The sequence below is a fragment of the Chiloscyllium plagiosum genome, unplaced genomic scaffold (genome assembly GCF_037043375.1).
Source record: "Chiloscyllium plagiosum isolate Xiang-an unplaced genomic scaffold, Cpla_swu_hap1 HiC_scaffold_9, whole genome shotgun sequence".
In the NCBI taxonomy this organism is placed as follows: domain Eukaryota; kingdom Metazoa; phylum Chordata; class Chondrichthyes; order Orectolobiformes; family Hemiscylliidae; genus Chiloscyllium; species Chiloscyllium plagiosum.
This window is the reverse complement of record NW_028270147.1, coordinates 31,027,034-31,040,448: the sequence shown is the minus strand read 5'-3', so window position 1 is coordinate 31,040,448 and position 13,415 is coordinate 31,027,034.

Genomic DNA, 13,415 nt, shown 5'->3' with positions numbered 1-13,415 from the left:
ACCATCAGCAGAGACAACATGCTCAAGCTACTGGACTTGTGCCTCACCACCAACTTTGTCTTCAACAGCCAGACATACCAACAAGCCAATGGCACACCAATGGGCTGTCCCAACACAGGATGATGCAGAAGCAGTCATGCAGAGACTTAAAAACACAGCCCTCCCCCGATCCAGCCAAAACTTTGGCTCTGATATGTGGATACTATAGCAAAATGGGGACATGAGAAAGCATTTGCAAATAGAATTAAGGAGAATCCAAAAGGTTTTTACAAATATATTAAGGACAAAAGGGTCACGAGGGAGAGAATAGGGCCCCTCAAAGATCAGCAAGGCGGCCTTTGTGTGGAGCCACAGAAAATGGGGGAGATACTAGATGCATATTTTGCATCAGTACTTACTGTGGAAAAGGATATGGAAGATATAGACTGTAGAGAACTAGATAGGAGAAAGTGAGGTCTGCAGATGTTGGAGATCAGAGCTGAAAATGTGTTGCTGGAAAAGCGCAGCAGGTCAGGCAGCATCCAAGGAGCAGGAGAATCGACGTTTCGGGCATGAGCCCTTCTTCAGGACTTCAACAGTTTCCTCATTTCCCCTTCCCCCACCTCGCACTAGTTCCAAACTTCCAGCTCAGCACTGTCCCCATGACTTGTCTGGACTTGTCCTACCTGCCTATCTCCTTTTCCACCTATCCACTCCACCCTCTCCTCCTTGACCTATCACCTTCATCCCCTCCCCCACTCACCTATTGTACTCTATGCTACTTTCTCCCCACCCCCACCCTCCTCTAGCTTATCTCTCCACGCTTCAGGCTCTCTGTCTTTATTCCTGATGAAGGGCTTTTGCCCGAAACGTCGATTTCGCTGCTCCTTGGATGCTGCCTGAACTGCTGTGCTTTTCTAGCAAAATATTTTCAGCTGTAGAGAAATAGATGGTGACATCTTGCAAAATGACCAGATTACAGAGGAGGAAGTGCTGGATGTCTTGAAACGGTTAAAGGTGGATAAATCCCCAGGACCTGATCAGGTGTACCCGAGAACTCTGTGGGAAGCTAGAGAAGTGATTGCTGGGCCTCTTGCTGAGATATTTGTATCATCGATAGTCACAGGTGAGGTGGCAGAAGACTGGAGGTTGGCAAACGTGGTGCCACTGTTTAAGAAGGGTGGTAAGGACAAGACAGGGAACTATAGACCGGTGAGCCTGATCTCGGCGATGGGCAAGTTGATGAAGGGAATCCTGAGGGACAGGATGTACATGTATTTGGAAAGGCAAGGAGTGATTGGGGATAGTCAACATGGCTTTGTGCATGGGAAATCATGTCTCACAAACTTGATTAAGTTTTTTGAAGAAGTAACAAAGAAGATTGATGAGGGCAGAGCAGAAGGTGTGATCTATATGGACTTCAGTAAGGCGTTTGACAAGGTTCTGGATTAGTGGTGCTGGAAGAGCACAGCAGTTCAGGCAGCACCCAAGGAGCAGCGAAATCGACGTTTCGGGCAAAAGCCCTTCATCAGGAATAAAGGCAGAGAGCCTGAAGCATGGAGAGATAAGCTAGAGGAGAGTGGGGGTGCGGAGAAAGTAGCATAGAGTACAATAGGTAAGTGGGGGAGGGGATGAAGGTGATAGGTCAGGGAGGAGAGGGGGGAGTGGATAGGTGGAAAAGGAGATAGGCGGGAAGGACAAGTCATGGGGACAGTGCTGAGCTGGAAGTTTGGAACTAGGGTGAGGTGGGGGAAGGGGAAATGAGGAAACTTTGAAGTCCACATTGATGCCCTGGGGTTGAAGTGTTCCGTGGCGGAAGATGAGGCATTCTTCCTCCAGGCGTCTGGTGGTGAGGGAGCGGCGGTGAAGGAGGCCCAGGACCTCCATGTCCTCGGCAGAGTGGGAGGGGGAGTTGAAATGTTGGGCCATGGGGCGGTGTGGTTGATTGGTGCAGGTGTCCCGGACATGTTCCCTAAAGCGCTCTGCTAGGAGGCGCCCAGTCTCCCTAATGTAGAGGAGTTCCCCATGGGAGACTGATTTGCAAGGTTAGATCTCATGGAATAAAGGGAGAACTAGCCATTTTGGATACAGAACTGGCTCAAAGATAGAAGACAGAGGGTGGTGGTGGAGGATTGTTTTTCAGACTGGAGACCTGTGACCAGTGGAGTGCCACAAGGATCGGTGCTGGGTCCTCTACTTTTTGTCATTTACATAAATGATTTGGATGCGAGCATAAAAGGTAGAGATGGTAAGTTGCAGATGACACCAAAATTGGAGCTGTAGTGGACAGGGAAGAGGGTTACCTCAGATTACAACAGGATCTGGACCAGATGGGCCATTGGGCTGAGAAGTGGCAGATGGAGTTTAATTCAGATAAATGTGAGGTGCTGCATTTTGGGAAAGCAAATCTTAGCAGGACTTATACACTTAATGGTAAGGTCCTAGGGAGTGTTGCTGAACAAAGAGACCTTGGAGTGCAGGTTCATAGGTCCTTGAAAGTGGAGTCACAGGTAGATAGGATAGTGAAGAAGGTGTTTGCTATGCTTTCCTTTATTGGTCAGCGTATTGAGTACAGGAGTTGGGAGCTCATGTTGTGGCTGTATAGGACATTGGTTAGGCCACTGTTGCAATATTGCGTGCAATTCTGGTCTCCTTCCTGTTGGAAAGATGTTGTGAAACATGAAAGGGTTCAGAAAAGATTTACAAGGATGTTGCCAGGGTTGGAGGATTTGAGTTACAGGGAGAGGCTGAACAGGCTGGGGCTGTTTTCCCTGGAGTGTCAGAGGCTGAGGGGTGACCTTATAGAGGTTTCTAAAATTGAGGGGCATGGATCGGATAAAAAGACAGTCTTTTCCCTGGGGTCGGGAAGTCCAGAACGAGAGGGCATAGGTTTAGGGTGAGAGGGGAAAGATATAAAAGACCTGAGGGGCAACTTTTTCACGCAGAGGGTGGTACGTGTATGGAATAAGCTGCCAGAGGATGTGGTGGCGGCTGGTACAACTGCAACATCTAAGAGGCATTTGGATGGGTATATGAATAGGAAGGGTTTGGAGGGATATGGGCTGGGTGCTGGCAGGTGGGACTAGATTGAGTTGGGATATCTGGTTGGCGTGGACGGGTTGGACCGAAGGGTCTGTTTCTGTGCTGTACACCTCTATGACTGTATTTGTCATCATCAAACATACAAGACTAGAAGAAACTCACCACCTCATTAAAAGTATCAAGTTTACAAGGGAGGGAGAGAACATCAATTAACCCATTCCTGTCATGTTAGAACGGATGACCAACGGGGGAATTCACAATCAAAGTATCCAGGAAATCCACCTGCACAGAACAGATCCTCAACTACACTAGCAACGACCTCAACATCCAGATAGAGTTGAGTCAGGACAATATTCAAAAGAGCTGGTACATATTGCAACACAACAGAATTACACAGGGAGGAGGAAGAAAACTTACACAGCGTTTTTGCTAACAACGATACCCCATCAGCTTTATCTGCCGTTGCATGTCCAACAGACCACAACAAGAAGACACTGTAATCCACCAACACACTGGCCACCCTACCCTATGTGAAGAACATATCAGAATTAACTACTAGACTGTTATGACCACTAAGTATTATGGTAGCACACCAACCCACAGCCACACTAGGGCAACTACTTACCAGGTCAAAGGACCCCATACCCACAACATGTAGGACCAACGTAATATACAAAGTCCCTTGCAACAAGCGCTACATTGGACAAATATGAAGAAATCTGGCCATCTGAGTTCATTAACACCAACACCGACTATTAAACGACATGATCCACTCTCATCATGTCTGTACACATTGACTAAGAGGGCCATCAATTTGACTATGACAAAGTAACCATTCTAGGACAAGCTAACCAGAGACACACCAAAGGGCTTTGAGAAGATTTGTAGGTCAGGTTGAGGTTCTGTTTATAGGTTTGCTCACTGAGCTGGAAGGTTTATTTTCAGATGTTTCATCACCATGCTAGGTAACATTATCAGTGAGCCTCTGGATGAAGCACTGGTGGCATGGCCCACTTTCTATTTTTATGTTTAGGTTTCCTTGGGTTGGTGGTGACATTTCCTATTATTTTTCTTTGGGGGTGGTAAGTGGGATCCAAATCAGTGTTTGTTGAGAGAGTTCCGGTCAAATGCCATGCGTGTCTAGGAAATCTCATGGCCGACGAGGGGAGAGGCCATTCTAGACTTAGTGCTCGGAAACGAGCCGGGGCAGGTATCAGATCTTGTGGTGGGAGAGCATTTAGGTGATAGTGACCACAACTGCCTCACATTCTACATAGCTATGGAGAAGGAGAGGATTAGGCAAAATGGGAGGATATTTAATTGGGGAAGAGGAAACTATGATGCAATTAGACATGAGTTAGAAAGCATGGATTAAGAGCAATTGTTCCATGGTAAAGGCACTATAGACATGTGGAGACTGTTTAAGGAACAGTTGTTGCAAGTGATGAATAAATATGTCCCTCTGAGACAGGCAAGAAGGGGTAAGATAAAGGAACCTTGGATGACGGGAGCAGTGGAGCTTCTCATCAAAAGGAAAAAGGTAGCTTACATAAGGTGGAGGAAGCTAGGGTCAAGCTCAGCTCTACAGGATTACAGGCAGGCGAGGAAGGAGCTTAAAAATGGTCTGAGGAGAGCCAGGAGGGGGCACGAGAAAGGCTCGGCAGAACGGATTAGGGAGAACACAAAGGCATTTTACACTAATGTGAGGATGAAGAGAATGGTCAAAGAAAGAGTAGGCCCGATCAGGGATAGCATAGGGAATTTGTGTGTGGAGTCTGAGGAGGTAGGGGAAGCCCTCAATGAGTTTTTTGCTTCTGTCTTTATGAAAGAACCAAATTTTGTAGTGAATGAAACCTTTGAAGAGCAGGTGTGCATGCTGGAATGGATAGAGATAGAGGAAGCTGATGTGCTGAAAATTTTGTCAAACATTAAGATTGACAAGTCGCCAGACCCGGACCAGATTTGTCCTCGGCCGCTTTGGGAAACGAGAAATGTAATTGCTTCGCCACTGGCGAAGATCTTTTCATCCTCGCTCTCCACTGGAGTCGTACCTGAGGACTGGAGAGAGGGAAATGTAATTCCTCTCTTCAAGAAAGGAAATAGGGAAATCCCCGGCAATTACAGACCAGTAAGTCTCACGTCTGTCGTCTGCAAGGTGTTAGAAAGGATTCTGAGGGATAGGATTTATGACCATCTGGAAGAGAATGGCTTGATTAAGTGCAGTCAACACAGCTTTGTGAGGGGCAGGTCATGCCTCACAAACCTTATCGAGTTCTTTGAGGATGTGACTAGAAAAGTTGATGAGGGTTGAGCTGTGGATGTGGTGTATATGGACTTTAGCAAGGCATTTGATAAGGTTCCCCATGGTAGGGTCATTCCGAAGGTCAGGAGGAATGGGATTCAGGGGAACATAGCTGTCTGGATACAGAATTGGTTGGCCAACAGAAGACAGTGAGTGGTACTAGAAGGAAAATATTCTGCCTGGAAGTCTGTGGTGAGTGGTGTTCCACAGGGCTCTGTCCTTGGGCCTCTATTGTTTGAAATTTTTATTAATGACTTGGATGAGGGGATTGAAAGATGGGTCAGCAAGTTTGCAGATGACACAAAGGTTGGAGGTGTCGTTGACAGTATAGAGGGCTGTTGTAGGCTGCAGCGGGACATTGACAGGATGCAGAGATCGGCTGAGAGGTGGCAGATAGAGTTCAAACTGGATAAATGCGAGGTGATTCACTTTGGAAGGTCGAATTTGAAAGCTGAGTACAGGATTAAGTATAGGATTCTTGGTAGTGTGGAGGAACAGAGGGATCTTGGTGTGCAGGTACATAGATCCCTTAAAATGGCCACCCAAGTGGACAGGGTTGTTAAGAAAGCATATGGTGTTTTGGCTTTCATTAACAGGGGGATTGAGTTTAAGAGTTGTGAGATCTTGTTGCAGCTCTATAAAACTTTGGTTAGACCGCACTTGGAATACTGCGTCCAGTTCTGGTCGCCCTATTATAAGAAAGATGTGGATGCTTTGGAGAGGTTCAGAGGAGGTTTACCAGGATGCTGCCTGGACTGGAGGGCTTATCTTATGAGGAGAGGTTGACTGAGCTTGGACTTTTTTTCATTGGAGAAAAGGAAGAGAAGAGGGGACCTAATTGAGGTATACAAGATAATGAGCGGCATCGATAGAGTCGATAGCCAGAGACTATTTCCCAGGGCAGAAATGACTAACACGAGGGGTCATAGTTTAAGCTGTTTGGCGGAAAGTATAGAGGGGATGTCAGAGGCGGGTACTTTACACAGAGAGTTGTGAGAGCATGGAATGCGTTACCAGCAGCAGTTCTGGAGGCAGGGTCATTGGGGACATTTAAGAGACTCTTAGACATGCATATGGTCACAGAAATTTAAGGGTGCATACATGAGGATCAGTGGTTGGCACAACATCATGGGCTGAAGGGCCTGTTCTGTGCTGTACTGATATATGTTCTATGTTCTATGTGTCTCTGTTTGGCTTGTGCTAGGATGGATATGTTGTCCCAACAAACAGACAAAACACGTCCAGAAATCCTAGCCACTCTCTCCTACATCAAAGAGATCTTGGAAATGACTGCAAGACGACACAGACCTCTTGACATCATGATAGCCCACAAACCCACCAACACACTAAAACAGTAGCTAATGAACTTGAAAGACCCTATACAGACAACAAACAAAACTAATGTCATTTACAAAATACCTTGCAAGAACTGTAACAAACACTACGTTGGACAATTAGGCAGAAAATTAGCCACAAGAATACATGAACATCAACTAGCCAGAAAAAGACATGACCCTCTCTCACTAGTATCCTCACATACAGATGAGCAAGGACACCACTTCAACTGGGACAAGACATCCATCCTAGGACAAGCCAAATAGAGACACTCACGAAAATGTCTGGAAGCATGGCATTCCAACTGGAACACTCTCAACAAACACATTGACTTGGATCCTATTTAGCATCACCTGAGGAAATGACATCACCACAGGAAATGACATCACCAACCCAAGGAAACCTAAATACAAAAATAGAAAGCGCTTCATCCAGAAGCTCACTGATGATGTTACCTAGTATGGTGACAAAGCATATGAAAACGAATGTTCCAGCTCAGCGAGCAAACCTACATCCACACACCAGAGAGTTCTGGTTTTCAACCAAAATGGCCATCAACAAGCAAAGAAATAGACCTGTGTACAAACCACTGCAGAGAAGATCTGGAAGTGACAGTCACCCCAATAGACCAGACCACATTACCTGGATTACACCTCCTCCCCCCTGCCTCCTGTAAAAGCACCATCCCTTATTTCCAATTCCTCCGCCTCTGCCGCATCTGTCCCCAGGATGACCAAATCCACCTTAGAAAATCCCACATAGCCTCCTTCTTCAAAGACCGCAACTTCTCCTCCCATGTGGTCAACGATGCCCTCCAGCTCATCTACTCCACTTTACAAACCTCAGCCCTTGAATTCCACCCCTCCCAACACAACAAGGACAGAAACCCCCCGGTCCTTACCTTCCATTCCACCAACCTCTCTATAAATCACATCATCTTCTGCCATCTACAAACAGACCCCACTACTAGGAATATATTTCCCTACCCACCCCTATCAGTGTTTCAGAGAGACCATTCCCTCCGTGACTCCCTTGTCAGATCTACGCTTCCCAACAGTTCCACACCCCACTCCTGGCACCTTCCCCTGTCACTGCAGGAAGTGCAAAACCTGTGCCCACACCTCCCCCCTTCACCTCTGTCCAAGGCCCCAAAGGATCCTTCCACATCCAACAGAAATTTACCAGCACCTCCACAAATATCATCGACCATATCCGTTGCACCTGATGTGGTTTCCTCTACATCGGGAAGACAGGATGCCAACTTGCAGATCATTTCAGGGAACACCTCTGGGACACCCACACCAACCAACACCCCCCCCCCCCCCACCCCATGACTAAACAACTCCCCCTCCCACTCCACCAAGGACATTCAGGTCCTGGGCCTCCTCTATCGCCAAACCCTAACCACCCGATACCTGGAGGAAGAATGCCTCATTTTTCCACCTTGGGACTCTGCAACCGCATGGGATTAATGTGGATTTCACCAGTTTCGTCATTTCCCCTCCCTCACCTTACCCCAGTCCCAAGCCGCCAACTTGGCACCGCCCTCTTGACCTGTCCATTGGCTTTCCCATCTATCCGCTCCACCCTCCTCTACGACCTACCATCTTCTCCCCCACCTTCACCTACCTATTGCATTCTCAGGTACCTTACCCACAGCCCCACCCCCCCTCCCATTTATCTCTCAGACCCCCAGCCCACAAGCCTCATTCTTGTTGAAGGGCTTATACCCGAAACGTTGATTCTCCTATTCCTCAGGTGCTGCCTGACCTGCTGTGCTTTTCCAGGACCACACTCTCGACTCCGATCTCCAGCATCTGAGTCCTAACTTTCTCCCACATAAAAACCAAGCAGGCAGAACAACACTTCACGGAAGTCGCACTGATGATGTTACCCAGCATAGAAACGAACCATTTGCATGATAATCCAGCAGCTCAGCAAGCTAATCAATCATCTTATTTACAACCTGAGCTACAAATCTTTGCAAAATCCTGATTTGGAGATGCTGGTGTTGGACTGGGGTGGACAAAGTTAAAATCACACAACACCAGGTTATAGTCCAACAGGTTTAATTGGAAGCACACTAGCTTTTGGAGCGATGCTCCTTCATCAGGTGATTGTGGAAAACTCGATCGTAACACAGAATTTATAGCAAAAATTTGCAGTGTGATGTAACTGAAATTATACATTGAAAAATTGATTTTCTGTTAAGCCTTTCATGTTAGAATACAGTGATAGTTTCACTTCTTTCATGTGTAAATCACAAAACCCTTTTTTAAAGTTGCATTCTCGGGTTAGCTGTTAACAATGGTGATAGCTAGACAATATGTTGAAGATGTTAGCCCCCTGTGTTCTCTGTCTATGACCTGATGTTTAGATTGATTCTAATCTAAAAAGTGAGATAACAAAGCTTTACATAAATTCATGCAGTTTTTGAGCTCAGAGTTCTACATGAATGTATACAGTTTTTGAGCAAAGTACAATGTAACTCTGCAAGCACAAATTCACCACACAAAATATATGTGCGCATGTGGGTCTTTGTCTGTCTGTGTGTGTGTGTGTGTGTGTGAGTGTGTGTCTGTCTGTCTGTGTCTGTCTGGGGTGGGGGTTGTGAGTGTGAGAAAGTGTGTGTGTAGTGAGTGCAGAGTGTCTTAAGTCTGTGAGGGGGTGCATGTGTGAGTGTGTGTGTCTATAAGGGTGTGTGTGGGTGTATGTGTGCACGTCTGTGTATACCTGTGTCCGTGTGTATGTGAGAGTGTGTGTGTGTATGTAGGAATATCTGTGTGTGTGTGTGTAGTGCAATGGTGATCACCTGTAATGTGACATGAACCCAAGGTCCCGGTTGAGGCCCTCCCTATGGGTACCGAACTTAGCTATCAGCCTCTGCTCGGCCACTTTCCTCTGCTGCCTGTCCCAAGTCTACCTTGGAGGATGGTCACCTGAAGGTCCGAGGCTGAATGTCCTAGACCACTGAAGTGTTCCCCAACTGCAAGGGAACCCTCCTGTCTGTTGATTGTTGTGCGGTGCCCATTCATCCGTTGTCGTAGCCTTTGCTCGGTTTCCCCAATGTACCATGCCTCCAGGCATCTTTGCCTGCAACGTATAAGATAGACAACGTTGGCAGAGTCACATGAGTACCTACCATGTACAAGGTGGGAGGTGTTCCCACGTGTAATAGTGGTATCTATGTCCACAATCTGACACGTCTTGCAGCGTCCACCGTGACAGGGTTGTATGCAGGTATCCTGAGAGCCGGGCAGTTTGCTACAAATAATGATCTGTTTGAGGTTTGGCGGTTGTTTAAAGGCAAGTAGTGGAGGTGTGGGGAAGGTCTTGGTGAGGTACTCATCCTCATTGATACTGTGTTGCAGGTCACGAAGAACATGGTGTCATTTTTCAGCCCCTGGGAACTACTGAACAACGAAGGGTACCCTGTCAGTCGCAGCACGTGTCTGTCTCCTGAGGAGGTCATTACGGTTCCTTGCTGTGGCACGTCGGAACTGGCGGTCGATGAGTTGAGCATCGTACCCCGTTCTTGTGAGGACATCCCTGAGTACTTCCAGGTGTCCGTCACGTTCCTCCACATCTGAGCAGATCCGGTGTATGCATAGGGCTTGTCCATAGGGAATGGCTGTTTTAATATGTTTTGGGTGGAAGCTGGAGAAGTGTAGATTGTGAGGTTGTCTGTGGGTTTGCGGTAGAGTGTGGTGCTGAGGTGTCCGTCCTTGATGGAGACGCACGTTTCCAAGAATGAGACAGACAGTCGAGAGTAATCCATGGTGAGTTTGATGGTGGGATGAAACTTGTTGATGTCACTGTGTAGTTTTATCAGTGACTCCTCGCCATGGATCCAGAGGAAGAAAATGTCATCAATGTACCTGGTGTACAATGTCGGTTGGAGATCCTGCATAGAGAAGAAATCTTGTTCGAATCTGTGCATAAAAATGTTGGCATATTGGGGTACAAATTTGGTCCCCATGGCTGTTCCGTGTGTCTTGGATGAAAAATTGGTTGTCAAAGGTGAAGACGTTATGATCGAGGATAAAGCGGATGAGTTGTAGGATGGTGTTTGGAGACTGGCAGTTGTTGGTGTTGGGTACTGAGGCTGTTGCTGCGATGCCATCCTTGTGGGAGATGCTGGTGTAGAGTGCAGAAATGTCCATTGTGACGAGGAACGTTCCCGGTTCGACTGGTCCGTGGGTGCTGAGTTTCTGTAAGAAATCCGTAGTGTTGCGACAGAAGCTGGAGATCCCCTGTACAATAGGTTTCAAGATGTCTTCCACATAGCCAGAGAGATTCTCACATAGGGTCCCATTGCCTGACACGATGGGACGTCCCGGCGTATTGGCTTTGTGTACCTTTGGAAGGCAGTAGAAGTCGCCTACACAAGAAGTATGTGGGATGAGGGCACGTAGGAGCTCTGAAGGACTGGATCCAAAGTTCTGATCAGTGTGTTTAATTCTCGGGTGTGTTCTTTGGTCGGATCAGCTGGTAGTTGCCTGTAGTGTTCCTGGTTGTTCAGTTGTTGGTACACTTCCTTGCAGTAATCTATTCTATTCTGAATGACAATGACTCCTCCTTTATCTGCTGGTTTGATGACAATGTTGTCATTGGTTTTGAGAGCCTGGATGGCATTGTGTTGTGAATGGGTGATGTTTTGCTCTACCTTGTGGGTACGGCTGGCGAATCTGGCATTTATTTATTTCCTGACAGTTTGAGCATACGTGTCAAACCCAGGGCAGCGGCCCTCCGGTGGGGCCCATGTTGACACCTGCTTTGGTCGCTCCTCTGCAGATCCCTGTGATGACTGTTCTAGTTCATCAGTGGGCTCAGTGAGATCACTGCCGGCACCTTGAAAGAATTCCCGGAGTCTCATTCGTCTGATGAACTCCTCTGTGTCTACTGCCAAAACCAACGGGTCCATTTTGGTGGTGGGGCACCAAATGTCAGGCAATGGGACCCTATGTGAGAATCTCTCTGGCTATGTGGAAGGCATCTTGAAACCTATTGTACAGAGGATCTCCAGCTTCTGTCGCAACACTACGGATTTCTTACAGAAACTCAGCACCCACGGACCAGTCGAACCGGGAACATTCCTCGTCACAATGGAACTCTACACCAGCATCCCCCACAATGATGGCATGGCAGCAACAGCCTCAGTACCCAACACCAACAACTGCCAGTCTCCAAACACCATCCTACAACTCATCCGCTTTATCCTCGATCATAACGTCTTCACCTTTGACAACCAATTCTTCACCCAGACACACGGAACAGCCATGGGGACCAAATTTGTACCCCAATATGCCAACATTTTTATGCACAGGTTCGAACAAGATTTCTTCTCTATGCATGATCTCCAACCAGGTACATTGATGACATTTTCTTGCTCTGGATCCATGGCGAGGAGTCACTGATAAAACTACACAGTGACATCAACAAGTTTCATCCCACCATCAAACTCACCATGGACAACTATCGACTGTCTGTCTCATTCTTGGAAACGTGCATCTCCATCAAGGATGGGAACCTCAGCACCACACTCTACCGCAAACCCACAGACAACCTCACAATGCTACACTTCTCCAGCTTCCACCCAAAACATATTAAAACAGCCATTCCCTATGGACAAGCCCTACGCATACACCGGATCTGCTCAGATGAGGAGGAACGTGAGGGACACCTGGAAGTACTCAAGGATGCCCTCACAAGAACGGGGTACGATGCTCAACTCATCGACCGCCAGTTCCGACGTGCCACAGCAAGGAACCGTAATGACCTCCTCAGGAGACAGACACGTGCTGCAACTGACAGGGTACCCTTCTTTGTTCAGTACTTCCCAGAGGCTGAAAAATGACATCATGTTCTTCGTGACCTGCAACACAGTATCAATGAGGATGAGCACCTCACCAAGACCTTCCCCACACCTCCACTACTTGCCTTTAAACAACCGCCAAACCTCAAACAGATCATTATTTGTAGCAAACTGCCCGGCTCTCAGGATAACTCCATACAACCCTGTCACGGTGGACGCTGCAAGACGTGTCAGATTGTGGACATAGATACCACTATTACACGTGGGGACACCTCCCACCGTGTACATGGCAGGTACTCATGTGATTCAGCCAACTTGTATATCTTATACGTTGCAGGCAAGGATGCCTGGAGGCATGGTATATTGGGGAAACCAAGCAAAGGCTACGACAACGGATGAATGGGCACCGCACAACAATCAACAGACAGGAGGGTTCCCTCCCAGTTGGGGAACACTTCAGTGGTCTAGGACATTCAGCCTCGGACCTTCGGGTGACCATCCTCCAAGGTGGACTTCGGGACAGGCAGCAGAGGAAAGTGGCTGAGCAGAGGCTGATAGCTAAGTTCGGTACCCATAGGGAGGGCCTCAATTGGGACCTTGGGTTCGTGTCACATTACAGGTGATCACCATTGCACTACACACACACACACAGATATTCCTACACACACACACTCTCACATACACACGGACATAGGTACACACAGACGTGCACACAGACACCCACGCACACCCTTATAGACACGCACACTCCCAAACTCACACATGCACCCCCTCACAGACTTAAGACACTCTGCCCTCACGACACACACACACACACACACTTTCTCACACTCACAACCCCCACCCCAGACACAGACAGACAGACAGACACACACACACACACACACACACACACACAGACAGACAAAGCCCCACATGCACACATATATTTTGTGTGGTGAA